Source organism: Pseudophryne corroboree, chromosome 7, assembly GCF_028390025.1.
Source record: "Pseudophryne corroboree isolate aPseCor3 chromosome 7, aPseCor3.hap2, whole genome shotgun sequence".
In the NCBI taxonomy this organism is placed as follows: domain Eukaryota; kingdom Metazoa; phylum Chordata; class Amphibia; order Anura; family Myobatrachidae; genus Pseudophryne; species Pseudophryne corroboree.
In genome coordinates this window covers 187681221-187693549 of record NC_086450.1, presented here as the reverse complement: position 1 = coordinate 187693549, position 12329 = coordinate 187681221, and positions in this window count along the sequence as shown.

Sequence of the window (12329 nt, the reverse complement as noted above, 5' to 3'; positions counted from 1 at the left end):
GTGCCAGATACACATTGCCCCACAGTGCCAGATACACAAATGTCCCCAGAGTGCCAGATACACAAATGTCCCCAGAGTGTCAGATACACATTGCCTCACAGTGCCAGATACACATTGCCCCACAGTGCCAGATGCACATTGCCCCACAGTGCCAGATACACAAATGTCCCCAGAGTGCCAGATACACATTGCCCCACAGTGCCAGATACACATTGCCCCACAGTGCCAGATACACAAATGTCCCCAGAGTGCCAGATACACATTGCCCCACAGTGCCAGATGCACATTGCCCCACAGTGCCAGATGCACATTGCCCCACAGTGCCAGATACACATTGCCCCACAGTGCCAGATACACATTGCCCCACAGTGCCAGATACAGAAATGCCCCCAGAGTGCCATACATTGCCTCACAGTGTCAGATACACATTGCCCCACAGTGCTAGATACACAAATGCCCCCACTGTGTCAGATATACATTGCCCCCCGTGCCAGATACAGAAATGCCCCTACAGTGCCAGATATGCCCCCAGTGCCAGATATCCTCCAGTGCCAGGTATACATGCCCCCCTGTGCCAGATATCCCCCAGTGCCAGGTATATATGCCCCCCTGTGCTAGATATGCCCCCAGTGCCAGATATCCCCCAGTGCCAGGTATACATGCCCCCCCAGTGCCAGATATCCCCCAGTGCCAGGTATACATGCCCCCCCAGTGCCAGATATCCCCCAGTGCCAGGTATACATGCCCCCCCAGTGCCAGATGACAATGCTAAATTCCTTTGTCGTATAAACAACCCTTTATGAAGCTAAGAACACTGTACGCTGTTTACTTAAGAAGTACCGTAATGGTACGCTAGTTGCGTAACGATCGCTCAGCCGTAGGCGAGACGCTCAAGCGTCACGTTCGCTCACGGCCCAGCGATCACAGGACACGTTATTGGCTATGACTAGAGTAATAATTCGCTATGGCGTAGCGGACGCTCGAGACCACGAGGAGATCACCAGCGGCGCAGACGCTCACAACGCTATACCTTTATGTCTAAACCTTATACCAATGAAATACACGGAATACCTTAATGTGAATACAGGGTGTAAGTGCAACCTTGTGTAACCTGACTAACTACAAAGCTGCTTGAGCGTCACCGACGCTCAAGTGAACACTTAACACTATAGGAAATACACAGATACTGGTTTAGGGTCCAAAGCCTATTAACTGTATTATATCTAGTATACTTGTAAAAAGGGGATAACAGTACAAATGATACACTACAATATAACAAAGACTTCCTAACCAAAATACAATACTATCTAATACAATACAATACTAGTCTAGGGGAGATACGAGAGAAAGAGAAGGGAAAGAGAGAGAGAGAGAGAGAGAGAGAGAGAGATGAGAGAAATTGGCTCACAGAAAGACAATGATTACGGAGAGAAACTTACGCACAAGGGTAAACGATCGCATGCGCCTGGACATCCAGCACCCGATTTTCAGCAATGAGAACCGTTGAAGAGTGAGAGCTGGATGTGGTCGGCCTGCCTATTTATGCCCCACACACAATGCAATCTCATAGTCCCTACAATCCCATTGTCCATTGGATGAAGGAATTCGACCCTGCATCATAACAAAAGGTCATAGGTTGATTCATACAGGTGGGCTGTGACGATTTCAAACAGCTCAGGTGGGTGGGGAACTAGGTTTCCCGCCGCATACCTGAGTATGAGTAAATAGTAGAAATGGACATAAACTTCTTATGTCCATAACTATTCGCACGAGCGATTAATACGCTCCAAACCAACACCGGAATATTGCTAATTAAATACTCTTCCGATGGGTACCAAACACTGCTGTATGATTCCTGTTAGACCCTTCGTACGATACAAAGAGGGATTCCTTAGCTCAGGGACCTTCTATATTAACCAAACTTTCAGAAACTATCAAAGGGACCATGATCTATAAACTACATTAATTGTGAAAATATGTAACGAATGAGTCGCACGCTACGACTACATAAACTCTACCGTAAATACGCATACCGCGCCTGCGAGTGCACGCTATTGCGGGTATGCGCCTTCACGGGAGAGCGTACGCATGCGCAGCACGGACCAGTGTGCGGTGCAAATATGGCAACGTGCATAGAGACATTTTTCTGACTTTGACAGTCCACCCTTTGGCAGTCAATAATAACTGCCACAAAACATTTAAGGAGAAAAATGCAAGTCAGGGGTTAATTGATTTCCATGGTGGGGTAAGGAAGAAGAGAGGAGTAGGTGTGAAGAGGGTATGACCTAGTGAGAAAGTAGAAGCATGTGTGTATGAGTCCATGTTTGGAGGGTCATGTATCATCGTGCCGTACGTGTTGTAAATCAAGCTTCGAGGTATTGCGAAGTATACATTTGAATTCCTTCTTATCCTGTGGTACAGGTCTGTGGATGGGCTGTCAAACTTTACCGAGCTCTTTTCGGATTTTGAACAAAATGGGGAGCACATTTTAGTTGATGATACATGAATGGGGGAGGTATGTGGTTGCTGATATCTGTGCCTGTATTCCCTATCGTCTATGTGTGTCATTACCTGAGGGTTGTAGAGATGAAGATAAAGAACACTTATGGAAAATGCAATGATATTCTATGTCAGGGAAATGTACATCTGTCGTCGAAGTTGTGTTCGGTATCTGTTGAGAGTCGTCTTCTTTGCGCTGTATTGCTCCTTGGGCATGAGCAAATAGCTTTGTCTGAGCCATCAGATTTACAAAAAAAATGTTGGGCTAGCGTGAGTTTAAAAGTACTAGGGAAACTGGGGATCCATGGCAAAGTTCATCAAGTGTCCATTTCTCAAGTGGTCAAAACTTCATCTTTGGTGCTTGTCTGTTGTCTGTATAGCGTCTCGTCAACTTCCTCGTCCAAGGGGGTCTTTGTATCTTGGAGAAAAGCAGAAAAACAGGTGAAAGAAACGGACCGTATAATCGCATTTTCATCACATTCGGGTTTCTATTATTGGGTCATAAATCAAATCCAGGTTAATTACAGTTTCCTCGCTCCTCAAGCTCATCACTCTTGTACTTTGTTTGCACCTCATTAAAGCCTGCCCGCATCTAAATATCAATCCAATCGATATAACGACACCCAAGATACATAGTAGAAACTTTCCAACATCCATTATGACTCCTTGAGCCCAGTCTCCCAAACCGGAGAACCAATTTCGCGGGTTCAACCATGACACCCAACCAGTCAGCTCATTACCTACAGCAGCAAGGGTGAGATTGTGTTTTCGACGAAATTCCCACTTTAATTGCAGAATATCGTCCATCTTTTGGTCTATGACCTCTACCGGATCCTCGGTGCTATTTGTGATATAAGTGCAACACTTTATGCCGTACTGTGTTGCCAATGTAACACAATATCCGCCTGTTACTGCTGTAAGATAATTAAGAACCATCCTATGCTGAACTAGTTCTGTTTTATAAGCTTGAAGTTCTCTTCCAGTGTATCTAAACGTGTCATCATACATTTCAGTGATATTATCTAACAAATTGGCGAGTGCGGAAATGTATCTATAATTCATCACTCCTCGAGCGGTGCGGGTGAAATCTAACGCTACCAGAACCTGAATCCCGGTGGATTCATGGATAAGATCAGAGGCCGGATGCTCTAACCTTTCTGACAGTTGTCTTTTAACTCGGTGCTCGTAATGAGTGTGAGTATAAGGAGCTTGGGCACCACGGTGTATGTCCTTCATTTTGTCATGTGTAACAGTCATCACTTCAGGCAATACTTTTCCAATATAACACAATCCTTCAGAGTTTGGGGCAAGCCACTTGTACGCCTTTCTCCCGCATATGAAATATGCGTCATCGGGGAGAACATATGGGACGGAGAAGGACATGACCATGTTACAGACCTTCCAGGTGAAATCTCCTGACCCTAATTCTTCCATCTGTTTAAGGCACGTATCAGTTTGTACGATATGTGCACAGTATCCTGGTGATACCTCTCCAACTCTAGTAATCCTATTTCCTAAGGTATATCGATACCGGAAAGATTTTCCTCTACTGGCTATGTGGCGTACAAGCTCTGTATCTGTAGGCATTCTATCTGCTCTGTGTGAAAAGGTCATGGTAAGGTTGCTCCATGACACTTCCCAATTTCCCGGTTTACGGGGGTTGGAGATATTAAAACATAAGAGGGACCTATCCACATGGTATTGGTGGAGCTTCAAACTAGGAGGGCTGGAGATGTTAAATCTCCGGTCCACCGGTCTCCCACCCTTTAGCTCAAGTACCTCCCCTACCGTTAAAGGAAATGGTACTAGCCCTGATTTGCTATGACCCTGAGGTACTTGAGAGCATACCCAACAATCTGTTTGGTTTAACACGTTACCCCCTAAAGAGTGATAGTCACTCAATGGATGCCGGTCCATATGGATATTAAAACTGGTTTGGCATTTCTTTATGCATCCATCTTCAACCAGATTATCACAGAGCCTACAGATACAATTTTCTTCAGCTAACAATCCATCAAAGAAAATGTTTACAGATAACATGGTTGTTAGATCGTGCCCGGTACTCGCCTTTGCTTGGTGATTGGGCTGCTATTGGAAATTTACACCTCCGTCTCAGTCATTAGAACCTTTCTGGATCCTTTCTCGACCTCACTGGTACTCTCACCGAAACAGACTGCTCTGGTCAACATCCTGGTTAACGGGAAAATCCATATTGCAGTCTCTTGGGGCAAGTCCATCTTACAGGAGGAGAAAAGAAGAAATTTGTAAAGGGGGTATAAGAAAACAGTTTGAGGGGGAGAGAACCTGTTACGATAATAAGTTCTCTCGTCTTGTTGTTCTTCTTGTTCTGCTGTCTTCTCAAAGGTGCTGTCTCTCAGTCTTCCAAACGAACATTCTGGTGATGCAATATCCCTTCCTAACCGGCGATCTTTCTGTAAGGAGAAAAAAAAATCTGGCATTACCATTGGTCCAACTGAGGGGTGACATACCATCTTTAAACCATGGAAACATGAGTGGGAAGAGAGAGACAACAAAAAAACAAAAGAGATAGAGAACAATTCATGTGCATATATACATTACATAACTCGACAATAACCACCAATGAGAAAAGAGAAACAAAACATTTTTAAACATTGTCAACATTAAGAAAACATTGTTAGCATTAGAAAAACATTGTCAGACTTATTAGGCTGTCATATCTATGTGTCTACTGGTCTCCTTGAGCAGTCCCTCCCCACCAGCACCTGCATTACTCCACTGTCTGTATCTGGCCAGAAATACATTGTGGCGGAGGTCATGCTGGGGTTTGGTAGACTTCTGCAAGGACCAAGTGGATATGTAATGTGTGAATTCTTACCAATACTAGTCAGAGATGGGGATAGAGAGAGAGAGAAAAAAAACATTTTTTTTCACAAATACATTTACAACTTTTCACCTGGTCATTCCTGTGTCTTCAGTGAATGACCTCCCACTTCATTAACCGTTACCTCAGGCTTGCCTCCATTCCTAATAATCACCTTTCCTGCCTATGTGATCCCTGATTATAATGGTGTGTATTGTAATTTTGCTCATTTCTTGGTCTAGGGGGTCTAACTTTATGTGGGCTGTTACAGTTGCTAGCATAATGCCCTTCTCTCCTACAATGATAACAAATCCTGGGCTTCCTCCACGTGTTAATGACCTGAGGTTTTGGTTGATTTGATGCCTCCTCAAACGCTCGGATGCTCATCATCATCAATCGTTTCCCCTGTACTTCCCTGATTCCTTGGGTTTTATGATTATGGTGTTGTCTTTCTCTTGATCTACAATCTCTTGCAAAGTGTCCCTTTTTATGACAATTGTAACAGACTTCCATATCTGGATTTCTCACAGGGGTGTGGGGCTTTTGTTGGGGTGGTCTTGTGGTTTGGGCCTGTATATTTGCTGCCATTAACTCATCTCTTTGTGACTCTCTGTATCTGGTGATATTCTGATCATGATTGATGACGGCCTCTCTTAGTGCGGTCACCGAGATATCTCTCCAGTTTGGGTTGGTGGTCTGTACCCTTGTTTTTAATTCATCTTTTAAACCATTCATTAATACCTTAACCGCTATTTCTTTATGTTGTGCATTTGTCTTGATGTCTGCGATCCCAGTGTTTCTAGCCATTATTTGCAGTGCTCGATTGAAATAATTAGAAACATTTTCCCTTTCGTTTTGCCTTATGGAGAGAATGTCATTCCACTTGACAGCAGCTGGGAAATATATTCCTAACTGTCGGTTAATCTGCCTAATACATTCCTGATTGTGTTCTTCTATACAAGGTACCTCCGTGTTTAATTTACAATCAGCAATGAACTTTTCAGGGTCAACACTGGAAGGCAAACATGCCCTCAGCACTGTCCGCCATTCTTTGTTGGTGGGTTCTGTGGCGTTTCCTAGTTCTTTAATAAACCTTTGACATTTGGCTAGATTTTTCCTAGGATCAGGAAATTCAGACATAATTGATCTCAATTCGGTCCGGGACAAGAGACAGCGCATTGCACTGTCCTTGACGGGAATGATTCCCTGATCGTCAGTCTTCCCATTGGGGACTGAGATCACCCTGGCCAGATCGAGCTCAGTTACATCATCTTGTGTTGGTCTTACAATATGGGGTACATTTGTTTGTGCGTGATATAAAACATTGTACGTACCTGTGGACACGACCTCACCTGACCCTCCGTTAGGGGGTTTGATTATTGCCTTTACCAATTTGGTCGCGTCCACCTGGATGGCTTTTGTGATGGTTGCTGGAAGAGGTGCTGACATCGTTCTGGGCTCACTTTCTTGTTTGTATTCCTGAGGGAAGTTTGACATGGGGTGCAACTTGCATAGGTTAATAGTTGTACATTCAACAGTATTACAATAATCATTGTTACAGTTATTACACTTATTCTTATAATCTATACTACAGTTGCTAAGAGCGTTTTTATTGTTCAACCTTGTGCTTTTCTCCGCAACCATAATCCTCCCCGATGCCATGTCTCTCCTCTCAAGATAAGATTCAGAAAAGTCAATTGAATCTCTTTGTAATTCACCTTCCTGTTGCCCTAACTGCACATAATCATAATGTTTACTTCGTCTCTTTGTTGGTTCAATGAGACATATCCTCCTCCTTAAATTTTGTAACACGTCTGGACTGAAGCTACCTATTCTTGGGACTTTGTCCCTGTCTTGTACAGTCATTCTCTCCCATTCATCACATAAAGCTTTTGTGTGACTTCCGTATTTTTCACACATGATGTACCTTGCCGACCCAACGGGTCGGTTCTCTGAATCAACCCGAACCGAGGTTGATCGCCCCCTACCTGAACAACTGGCCCCCATAATTCTGCAGGTGTTGCTTATTCCTCCTTGGATCTTTATCTCAAGGTTTTCAGCGAACCCTTACAAACAAACCAAGATGTCCTGGGCAGGCCGGCGGTGGCGGTTTACCGAGTACCCCACTCACTCGCCCACCTCGACCAATACGACCTGATCACACCGATATGGTGCTGGCGTACTCGATACAGGGCCCCTATGGAACCTTCTGTTTACTGGAACATATGAGGGTTACCCGAAGGACACTTACTCTTTCCAGTAAAGTTGGGGTTGTTAGATAGTTCCTGAGTGACCAGCGAACTTCCCTTCCAAAAATAAAAAATTACACAAATCAGAATGTACAGATAGCGTTTGTGACCACTTTACTCTAATGGTATTAGGTCAGATTACTAACTACTGCACACAATTACGTGCGGTCCAATCGTTCAGTACATAAGCACTACTTTTCATGTACTGAAAGATCAATGGAATCGATGTTTCCGGCCGCGATTCCTTCAGCAAGAGCTTATGGCCTATATGGGTTCTGCACCAACACCCCAGGCGTTGTGCCACTGGACTTTTATAGCGGACCTCTTTGTCTATTTTACCTGTTACCTTATGACCTCCTGGTCTGTTACCTTATGACCTCCTGGTCTGTTACCTTATGGTCCGCTATACTCTAATGCTCAAATATCATTTAACCAGGGATGCCTCCCTAGCCACCGTATATGTCACTTACACGTGTGTCCCTTGACGAGTACCCGACTTTCCTTTTGGTTCAACCTCTTAAGTTATATAAACTTATGTAATAAAAAACACACTCACTCAACACATGTACACTTTGTTTCTATATCTATTTCTGCGCAGAAATTGTCTTCAGTCCAACAGTGTTACTAATTAGGAGCAGGATCTGTTAAACTAAATTTCAGATTTTCCAAAAATAGATTTGCGTTATTTACCGCTGTGCGTTACTTATCGCCTTTGCGCTAATTATCGCTTTGCGCTAATTCAACTTTTCGTGACTTGAGCTTACGTTGCGTAACCAGACGCTACGTTGCGTAATGTACGCTGCGTGCGTCTGCCGTTTGGATTGCGTACGCAAGTCTTTTGTTAGGGACACGTGTACGCAAAACAAAGATCCAGCGTAACACAATTTCTACCTTTATCAATGTAGATGATCCCTGATCATCTACCGCACACCACACTGACTGTCTTATCTCCCAGACAAGCCGTGTGTTGGTCTATACTTTAACTATTACCTCTACTATGGAATAACAGCAAATCTCTTTTTGCACTTTCTAATCAACTATAAAACTTGGCAAACAGGAATAGTGATATACGAAATTTGAAAAAGAAATGCAGATAAATGTATGTGTGCGTGTATACGCAAGACAGAAGAGAAATAAAACAGTTTTAAAAGACACAAGCGTTTTGTTCTTACTTCCGGTTCCCGGATTCCTTCAGCACTCTTTATCTAAGCGAAGCAGACGCTTATCCCGTCAGCACTGCGAGACAACCTCCCACCCTTTGCTGGGGGGATAATGTCTGCTGATCTACCTAGTGCAGATATGAGAAGGATAGGACGAGTCCCCAATTGACAATGCTAAATTCCTTTGTCGTATAAACAACCCTTTATGAAGCTAAGAACACTGTACGCTGTTTACTTAAGAAGTACCGTAATGGTACGCTAGTTGCGTAACGATCGCTCAGCCGTAGGCGAGACGCTCAAGCGTCACGTTCGCTCACGGCCCAGCGATCACAGGACACGTTATTGGCTATGACTAGAGTAATAATTCGCTATGGCGTAGCGGACGCTCGAGACCACGAGGAGATCACCAGCGGCGCAGACGCTCACAACGCTATACCTTTATGTCTAAACCTTATACCAATGAAATACACGGAATACCTTAATGTGAATACAGGGTGTAAGTGCAACCTTGTGTAACCTGACTAACTACAAAGCTGCTTGAGCGTCACCGACGCTCAAGTGAACACTTAACACTATAGGAAATACACAGATACTGGTTTAGGGTCCAAAGCCTATTAACTGTATTATATCTAGTATACTTGTAAAAAGGGGATAACAGTACAAATGATACACTACAATATAACAAAGACTTCCTAACCAAAATACAATACTATCTAATACAATACAATACTAGTCTAGGGGAGATACGAGAGAAAGAGAAGGGAAAGAGAGAGAGAGAGAGAGAGAGAGAGAGAGAGAGAGATGAGAGAAATTGGCTCACAGAAAGACAATGATTACGGAGAGAAACTTACGCACAAGGGTAAACGATCGCATGCGCCTGGACATCCAGCACCCGATTTTCAGCAATGAGAACCGTTGAAGAGTGAGAGCTGGATGTGGTCGGCCTGCCTATTTATGCCCCACACACAATGCAATCTCATAGTCCCTACAATCCCATTGTCCATTGGATGAAGGAATTCGACCCTGCATCATAACAAAAGGTCATAGGTTGATTCATACAGGTGGGCTGTGACGATTTCAAACAGCTCAGGTGGGTGGGGAACTAGGTTTCCCGCCGCATACCTGAGTATGAGTAAATAGTAGAAATGGACATAAACTTCTTATGTCCATAACTATTCGCACGAGCGATTAATACGCTCCAAACCAACACCGGAATATTGCTAATTAAATACTCTTCCGATGGGTACCAAACACTGCTGTATGATTCCTGTTAGACCCTTCGTACGATACAAAGAGGGATTCCTTAGCTCAGGGACCTTCTATATTAACCAAACTTTCAGAAACTATCAAAGGGACCATGATCTATAAACTACATTAATTGTGAAAATATGTAACGAATGAGTCGCACGCTACGACTACATAAACTCTACCGTAAATACGCATACCGCGCCTGCGAGTGCACGCTATTGCGGGTATGCGCCTTCACGGGAGAGCGTACGCATGCGCAGCACGGACCAGTGTGCGGTGCAAATATGGCAACGTGCATAGAGACATTTTTCTGACTTTGACACAGATATCCCCCAGTGCCAGGTATAACATGCCCCCCCAGTGCCAGATATCCCCCAGTGCCAGGTATAACATGCCCCCCCAGTGCCAGATATCCCCCAGTGCCAGGTATACATGCCCCCCTGTGCCAGATATCCCCCAGTGCCAGGTATATATGCCTCCCTGTGCCAGATATGCCCCCAGTGCCAGGTATACATGCCCCCCTGTGCCAGATATCCCCCAGTGCCAGGTATATATGCCCCCCTGTGCCAGATATGCCCCCAGTGCCAGGTATATATGCCCCCCTGTGCCAGATATGCCCCCAGTGCCAGGTATATATGCCCCCCTGTGCCAGATATGCCCCCAGTGCCAGGTATACATGCCCCCCTGTGCCAGATATCCCCCAGTGCCAGGTATATATGCCCCCCTGTGCCAGATATGCCCCCAGTGCCAGGTATATATGCCCCCCTGTGCCAGATATGCCCCCAGTGCCAGGTATACATGCCCCCCCAGTGCCAGGTATAACATGCCCCCCTCCCCTACTCACCGCTGCCGTCGCTGTCCTCCTGTCTGTCATGTGAGGGAAGGAGAGTGCAGCCTGCGCCTCTCGTTCCCCTCAGTCTTCGGCGGGTGTCTCAGTTTAATTCAGCGCCGATCCGTGAGCCAATCAGAGCTCGCGGGTGCGAGCTCTGATTGGCTCACGGATCGGCGCTGAAGTAAACTGAAACACCCACCGGAGACTGAGGGGAACGAGAGGCGCAGGCTGCACTCTCCTGCCCTCACATCAGAGGCGTGTGCGGCGGTGCGGCGTGGGGGAGGGAGGGAAGGAAGAGGAGCGGCGGCCCGTCGGTGTGGGTACGGCGTACCCACGGCTAAATTCTTATGGGTACGCCGTACCCACCCGTACCCGCCCACTTGCACCACTGTACATCACTATACTAAATACCCCCTTATACGCCGCACTACATCACTACACTAAATACCCCCTTATACGCGCACTACATCACTACACTAAAAACGCCCTTATACACGCACTACATCACTACACTAAATACGCCCTTATACACGCACTACATCACTACCCTAAATACGCCCTTATACGCGCACAACACTAAATACGCCCTTATACGCGCACTACATCACTACACTAAATACGTCCTTATACGCGTACTACATCACTACACTAAATACGCCCTTATACGCGCACTACATCGCTACACTAAACACGTCCTTATACGCGCACTACAGCACTACCCTAAATACGCCTTATACGCGCACTACATCACTACCCTAAATACGCCCTTATACGCACACTACATCACTACACTAAATACGCCCTTATACGTGCACAACACTAAATACTCCCTTATACGCGCACTACATTACTACCCTAAATACGCCCTTATACGCGCACTACATCACTTCCCTAAATACGCCCTTATATGCGCACTACAACACTACACTAAATACGCCCTTATACGTGCACAACACTAAATACACCCTTATACGCGCACTACATAACTACCCTAAATACGCCCTTATACGCGCACTACATCACTTCCCTAAATACGCCCTTATAAGCGCACTACATCACTACACTAAGTACGCCCTTATACGCGCACAACACTAAATACGCCCTTATACGCGCACTACATCACTACACTAAATATGCCCTTATATGCGCACTACATCACACTAAATACGCCCTTATACGCGCACTACATCACTACACTAAATACGCCCTTATACGCGCACTACATCACTACACTAAGGGGGTAATTCTGAGTTGATCGCAGCAGTAAGTTTGTTAGCAATTGGGCAAAACCATGTGCACTGCAGGGGGGGGCAGATATAACATGTGCAGAGAGAGTTAGATTTGGGTGGGTTATATTGTTTCTGTGCAGGGTAAATAGTATACTGGCTGCTTTATTTTTACACTGCAATTTAGATTTCAGTTTGAATACACCCCACTCAAATCTAACTCTCTCTGCACATGTTATATCTGCCCCTCCTGCAGTGCACATGGGCCCTCAT